The sequence below is a fragment of the Megascapheus bottae genome, chromosome 1 (assembly GCF_031878675.1).
Source record: "Megascapheus bottae isolate mThoBot1 chromosome 1, mThoBot2.hap1, whole genome shotgun sequence".
In the NCBI taxonomy this organism is placed as follows: Eukaryota; Metazoa; Chordata; class Mammalia; order Rodentia; family Geomyidae; genus Megascapheus; species Megascapheus bottae.
Window position 1 is genome coordinate 22145741 of NC_143509.1, and position 7854 is coordinate 22153594.

Sequence of the window (7854 nt, forward strand, 5' to 3'; positions counted from 1 at the left end):
GCTCAAGTAATAGAGGATTAGTCTTGAGCACAAAAGCTCAAGGTCAGTGCCCAGGCACTGAGTTCAAACCCTAAGATGACCACCAAAATAAATGAATAAGTACAATTATCCAAAATATTTCCTAATCCATCTAATACCTTCGCTGTTTTAAAGGAGAGATGGAGACTTTCTGCAGTTAAACATGGAGTCAGTGATGGTGAATTAGTAAAGATTGTGTACAATTTCAGGCTATTTTGTGTAGTTACTGGAAGCTATTTTATTGCTATTTTCTTAGCAGCCCTGTTATTCTTCTTTGGCATGGAAAAAATAGACATAAATTCTGAAAAAAGAAATTCACTTCAATGTCCATATAATGGAAAGAAAATTTTCACTTAATGGTTTTAAAGACTGAAGAATGTCTACCTTCTTTTTCATCTTCTGTGGAATGGATAGTTTGAGGCCACTTTGGGGGCTGAATGGGTAATTGATGGTCAAGTGCTTGAAACATTGGATTGGATACCAGGTAACTTAAGATATTATCTCATCTGATTACATTCAGGTCTCAGATTCCATGCATTGCCTGCATGTTTCCTAACTCAACAATGCACTTTTCAGCAGGGCTTTGTGCTTTGGGGAAGGAAGTTTTCCTATCAATATGAAGCTTTGATAGGAGTCATGTGGAATGCCATTTCTTGAAAGATGAGAGTATTCTCTATTGCAAAAGTCTAGTTACATAAAACACTGTGGGATTATATTGTCAATTTCATATCCACATAGGGGTTTTGTTAACACCCACTACAAAAGAGGGTGCTAAGCATTGGGATCAATAATTTATTAGAAGTCCCGCTGTTTGTGGGCAACATAGATTTCCTGTATCACCTCTCCCAGTATCCTGAAGAAAAGTTTCCTTGTCAAGAAATCCAACTTGTTATATTTACTTTTACACAGCAAAGACACATGATTGCTTTTGCTTTTTTCATAAAGTTGATGTACAGAGGGGTTACATTTCATAAGTGAGGTATTCAGTACATTTCTTTTCCAGCAGTGCTGTCCCCTTCCCTTGTTTTCTCCCACTTTCCCTCCACCCCCACCCCCAAGTTATAAAGTTCATTTCCAACATGGTGTCCGATGAGTATCACAGTCACATTAATTCCTCCCCACGATTTTGATTTCTGTGATCCCACTTCCCTTCCCCAAATCAAATAACTTTAAGACAAAGTATTTCTTCAATGCCCTCCCTCCTTCCCCCTCCCCCCACAAGAATAATGGAAAGCACACCTCAGTAGTCTTTTTGAATGCTTCACACATTGGGGCAATGATTCCATTACGAATTTACCACCAGATTGCTGGACATACGTCACACAGCACAGAATTAACTCAGCAATGCAGCAGCTTCAAATCTGGTGAGAATAGACTGCCTGGAAGGCAAGACGGTAACACGGTTTCTGCCATCAGGCTGCAAGTATTTTCAAATCTTTTAAAATGTATTGCGGGTAGCATTCTTATTCCCTTAATGCAGGGCCATTTTCTTCAATGTTCTCTGCAGGCTGCATAGCTATCATCCCATAAAATGAGAATTCAGGCCACATGTCAAGCATTCAAGAAGGTACCGTGGGAGGTGATAATGCCCCTAAAGATAAATTGGAAAGATACCATAGGTATAAGCTTGTGTAAATGCTGCTTGCAATTCATGTAGCAACCACAGTAGCATTTTCAGAACAAGGTAATGAATTAAATGTAATTCTTGGCTGTCCCCTCAAGTCCTAATAAGGAGCAAATAGCTGGGTTCAAATGGATGGGAAACGCATCCTGGAACCATTCCATAGATGCCTCATTCTCCTGCTATAATTGGAACAAGACAGGCTTTAATATGGCTTAATTTCTACCCTCTTGAAAGCATTGACAAGAGTGGCTCTTGAATTATAGCAAAATCATATGTGTTTCTTTGCTTCTAGAGGGCTTAGCACCTGCCAGATCTCACCTTTGTCTCTCCTTTTGGACATAGGAAGAGCCATGTTCATAGTTAACAAAAAGAATATATATATATATATATATATATATTCTTTTTTTATGATAGCCAAGGTAGTCATGGTAGTATAAGACACATTTTTAAGTAGTTTGCTAAGTTGACCATTAAAAATTTTAGCTTTTTTTTTTTTTTTTTTTTTTGCCAGTCCTGGGCTTGAGCTCAGGGCTTGAGCACTGTCCTTGGATTTTCTCAAGGCTAGCACTCTTCCACTTGAGCCTCAGCACCACTTCCGGCTTTTTGCTATGTATGTGGGGTACCGAGAAATCGGACCCGAGTCTTCGTGCATGCTAGGCAAGCACTCTACCACTAGGCCAAACTCCCGGCCCCAGAAATTTTAGCTTTTAACTAAATATCTAATCATTCAATATGGCCTCACTAAACACTGTGAGGTACTTTGAACAATACAAATAAGTATAAGAAGACCTGCTCCTTGACAAAAGTTTTCTCTCATATGTGTATCTAAAACTTCACTGGACATGGCAACTTCTACAGGGGTTTATGTATTTACACACAAATAAACAGATTAAAGGAGACTATATTCATGGGAGAACCCAAAGGTGTAAGTCCTGTGAACAGCTAAAGTATTACTTACCTAAACAAATTTCAGGAAATAGGAATGCTATTTGGTGTGGTTATTGTTGGTGTTGTTATTCAGTTGTTTCTTTTTCTTTTGTCTTTTTGGGGGTTCAGATAGGAAACACAGGACTGGAGAGACAAAGAGCAAACAAATGCAGTCCTGGTATTCAGTATACGATGTAAAAAGTGAAGTGAGTAGCTTATGGTCAGGGATGCGAGGGGGAAAAGGAGGGAAGAGAGAGGAGGGGTAGTACTGTCCAAGAAGCATCATAGACATCACCTGACTTACAGACTTGTAGTCCCTTTCTTTGTACAACTCCACAATAATAATAACAAGAGAGACACGCTTCTGACCTTTAAGAGCCCAAGGTGAGTCTGAATGGGAGTAGACAAGAAACATTTAAAACATTTGGTTTTTCATTAGAAACAATAGCTTAAATTTCAGTATGCAGGATTGATTTCTTTTGCCCTCATAGTATGACAGTCTTGTGTGGCTTTTATGACTCATGATTGGTACTCTACCAGTCTGGCATTTTACTGATTAATGAGAGATGGAGTATCCAGAAATTTTCTATCCAGGCTGGCTTCAAACTGTGATCATCAAATCTCAGCCTCCTTAGTAGATACAATTACAGACATCAGCCACTGATGCCCAGCCATATTTATTTCTAAGTAGATAGAAAATGTTATAATTATCATTACATTTTGCCTTCCAATATTACATATTGTTAGCAGTATATTAGAAGATGTTTCAGTGATGAAAATGGTTAGGATAACTTAAAAACATTACTATTTCTAATATTGCTCTAATATCATTTGTATCTTGATAGATTTACCAAAATTAGTTTCAATAGGCCATCAAACAAAGATCTGTTAAAGCATTTATCTGTAAGTTACTATCTACATATACTTTTAAAATTAACTTGGGTGCCAGTGGCTCACGCATGTAATCTTACTTACCCAGGAGGTTAAGATCTACGGATCATATTTTAAAGCCAGGCAGGGCAGGGAAGTCCAAGAGAGTCTTCATCGCTAACAACCACCCAAAAAAGCTGAAGTGGAGCTGTGATTCAAATGGTAAGAGTTCTAGCCTTGAGTATTAAAAAGAAAAACAAAAGTTAAGGGACAACAACCAGGCTCTGAGATCAAGCCCCAACGCTGGCACCAACATTTCAAAACCAAATTAAGCAGAATGCATCATTTATGTCTGAATCCTGCAAAGTCTACTTTTTCTAGTGGAAGAAACAGCCAGAGCTTTCTTTTCTACAACCAATGGAGAGAGAAAGTTCTCTCCTCCACAAGGCATCCATCCAGCTTATTGCATTTAGAACATTTCCTGAAGTCTGCAGACTTCATGCAGCTAACTACATAGAAGTTTGCCTCCACATCTGTCTACATGCAGCACACTCCAGGTTCTCACCATCTGATTGGTCTGCTTCCTACATCATTCCAGCTCAAGGCATGAGTAATTGGTAAATTTTGCAGTACTTTATCTGTATGGAGAGATTTCTTCACACATGTTCTTCCCTTATGTGCTTGATGACCTAGAGGGCAATGTCACAGTTTTAAGTAGGAGGAGATCCTTGGGAATTGTAGAGGCTAGTCTCAGGAGTCTGGGATTTTTCAGGGCACATCTTCTCTGTTGACAGCTGACATTCTAATGAGTGGTGCGGAGCTCAGTATGGAGAAACGGTCCCGGCGTCTCCTTGGAGATGGAAAGGAAATTGAAACCTGCTGTATTTTATCACTGGCCCAATTTGCAGGGCTCCTGAGAAATTATAGTGAATCAGAATCATTCTTTCTATCAAGACTTTTCTTTTCTTTTTTAATTTAAGTTTATTGTCAGGGTGATGTATAGAGGGGTTACAGTTGCATTCATCAGGTGGTGGGCATATTACTTCTTGAGCATTGTTACCTCTTTCCATGTTTTTCTCCCACTTTCCTTCCTCTTACCCTCTCCCAAGTTGTAAAGTTCATTTCCAACATTTCCTATGACTATCACTGTTACACAAGTTCACCCTTTGTGTTTTGTCTCATCATCTCATTTTCCCCCTTCCCTTCCCTGATTCAAATAAACAAATAAATATATACACAGTACACCAGGGACCAAAGTCATATACAATAACAACAGGAGATAAATCCTAAATGGGAAAACAACAACAGAAAAAAAAACAATAGTACATTAAAACCAACAACCACAGGAGAAATCCCTTGTTTCCCTGTCCTGGAATTCATTTCACTTAGCCCCATGAAGAAATGCTCCACATCTCTGGCCATAATAGAATTGCAAATCAAAAACAACCTTGAGATTTCACCTCACTCCAGTTAGAAATCTAATAACTACAGATGCTGATAGGGATGTGGTCAGGATGGATCACTACTATACTGTTTGTGGGATTGTAAACTCATTCAACCACAGTGGAAAGCAGTGTGGCCATGGTTTCTCAAAAGACTAAACATAGAGCTCCCCTATGACCCAGTAATCATACTTCTGGGCATTCACCTAAATGTCCATAAACAAGGCCATACTAAACCTACCGGCACAACCATGTTCATTGCAGCATTATTCACCATAGCTAAGATATGGAACCAACCCAGATACTCCTCAGTAGATGATTGGATTAAGAAGATGTGGTATTTATATACAATGGAATTCTATGCTGCCATCAGAAAGAATGACATTGCCCCATTTATAAGGAAATGGAAAGATTCATAGTAAGTGAAGTAAGCCAGGCTCCATGGTTTCCCTTATTTGTAATAATTAGTACGCATCTAGGATTTTCCTAGCAGAAGAGTGCAATAGCTCAAAAGCTATGTGCATATAGCCATATAGGATGAGGCTATCGAGGCTTTTTTACTCATAGAAGTTTTCTGGACTTAAAGAAAAGAAATAGAAGAAAGAAAATTCTTGTCCCTGGAAAAACAAGATGGCAAAAATCAAAAGCAATGTGATTTGAACAGGATTAACTTTATAAACTTTTACTTTTTTATTCAACAGTTAGGAAAATAAGGAATTTTTACATAATTAACTATTTCCTATAAACCTATGCTCTGTTTATAAATTCCTTCCATACCTAGTCTTTGCTAGTAGTGGATGTATGGGTTTTTTTTTCTGTTGTTGTTCTTTAAAGTGTGAAATAGGATAGGTGGTATTGGTGCTATTTGTAATCCTAGCTACTCAGGAGGTTGAGATCAGAGGATCACAATGTAAAGTCAACCCAGGCAGAAAAGTCTGTGAGATCCTTAGCTCCAATTAACCACCAAAAAGCTGGAAGCAGAGTTGTGATTCAAATGGTAGAGCTTTAGTTTTGAGCAAAAAAGCTCAGGGGCACCATCCATGTCCTGAAGTCAAGCCCCAGGGCCAGCTCCTCTCTCTCTCTCTTTCCCTCCCTCCCTCCCTCCCCCCTCCTCTCTCTCTCTCTCTCTCTCTCTCTCTCTCTCTCTCTCTCTCTCTCTCTCTCTCTCACACACACACACACACACACAATCTGTGAAATGAATACTCCCTGCAAAGTAAAAAGAATGCTTGCATTATCAAAAGGTACTGCTCTTTTGCTTACTTATTTATTTTTCAGCTGTAGGAAAGAACTTGGAAGAGAGGAAGGCTATACAGGAGCTGAGCTGGTGTGGAGAGGCTGGAGTTAGGTCTCAGGCTTGCAGATCATCTTGAGAATACGAACATTCATCAAAGCAATCACCAAGAGGAAAACGCAGGATATCAAAATCCAGGGGGCAGAATTAAAAAATCAAATGAGAATTCAGTCATTATGAGAAAAATAAGGTTCTCAGACAAGACAGAACTTTCCCTAAGTAAATTTCTTCAGCACAGCCAGCTCTGGCTGGCCCCGTCTGATTTGTGAACAGATAAAGTAGTGGTATTTTCAGAGTTCTCAGGTTTCTGACACAGTCATTATGACAGGGTCTCCTGATGTGATAATACTAACAAATATGCACATAGCAACTAGCCAAATCAACCCAGTTATCCGAAAAACAGTTTATGTATATCAGACTCTATTCCTCACATCTGTGAGAATCTTTCCTAAAAGAAGAAAATATTTTGCACTGTATAGCTGATTTTTTATGCTTCTCTCTTAGATTACCTGTCAACCAACTAATAAAACCATGGGCAAGGATTTGGGGAGAATCCCCAGTGAGGACCACAGTGAAGACAAATGGTTAATGTCTGCTCTCCCAGCTGCTCAGTTAATTACTGTAATAGAAAACATCTTGAGTGAAAACACTGCATACAGTTATTAGCAATTAACCCACAACTCTAAAAAAAATTCACAATTCTTACTAATAATAGAACATTGCCCAGCCAGCCTAATTATGATTTCTACACAGAGTCTTGTAGTTTCAGAAAATGTGACATATTATACATCACCACTGTTTAAAATGCAGGTAAGGAAATCAAGACAAATAAGATCACATAGAGAAATGCAAAAAAGGAGCAAAGGAGAGAGAGAAATGGGAAGGGCATGATTTGTTCAGAAATGAACCCATTCCCTGACATGAAATAGACTCAGACATATTACCTGAGGAACTTGGCTTTGAAGGTTTAGTAAAGCAAAGGTCCTGTGGTGCTGATGGTTGATGGTATTAAAGTAGAGGAGAAGGTGCAATGGAATAACAGAAGGCAAAGAAGTACTTGAAATTATATATATATTTATATATAATTGCATTGATTTTGTTTTATTTCCCTGTCCCTGGTTTTCTGAAGCTTCATGAAGCTCATCAATGGAACTCTTTGATGCTCGTGTATTCTGGTCCTTTCAGTTTAGACAGGTAACTTTCGGTTCTTTATAATTTTCTCACCTTTGCTTTTCTTTCTCATTAAGTCATCCATTTTATTTATATTTTCTTTGTTTCTTAATCACTATTTTTCTTCCCATGTCTTTCTCTTTCCCTTCTTTCCTCTTTCCTTCTGTGTTCCTTTTCTCTCTTTTTCCGTCTGGGATTTTCCATTTGCTCTTTCTCCCACTGCTTTTCTGGGTGATTTATCTGTAATACTTTTATTGGATGTTTTCATTATCTGGATATTATGTTTAATCTCAAGAATCTTTATCCCATTTTTTCCCAGAGGCTTTTCTGTGTATGTGAATGTAATATATCCTCTCATTTTCTGAAGTTTTTTTTTTCAAAAGAAGGAATGTGTCCATTTTCCCTTGTTCTCTGAAATCTCTTTTATCTGTTCTTTTCATGTAGGTACCTACATGCTGGAAGCTTCCTTCACACCTGGTGGTCCTCAGCTTATTAAGTGTAAGAACTGG

At 38.4% G+C, this 7854-nt stretch overlaps 1 long non-coding RNA gene across 1 annotated transcript; it reads right to left on the bottom strand.

Moving 5' to 3' along the window:
• Positions 1 to 1333: 1333 nt before the first annotated feature.
• Positions 1334 to 4283, bottom strand: LOC150068501 (uncharacterized). The gene is made up of 5 exons (XR_016536015.1): positions 4005 to 4283; positions 3545 to 3675; positions 2865 to 2959; positions 2601 to 2713; positions 1334 to 1609 (listed from the first exon to the last, which is right to left on the bottom strand). It is a non-coding gene; the product is annotated as an uncharacterized LOC150068501 (long non-coding RNA).
• Between the last annotated feature and the right edge of the window lie 3571 nt (positions 4284 to 7854).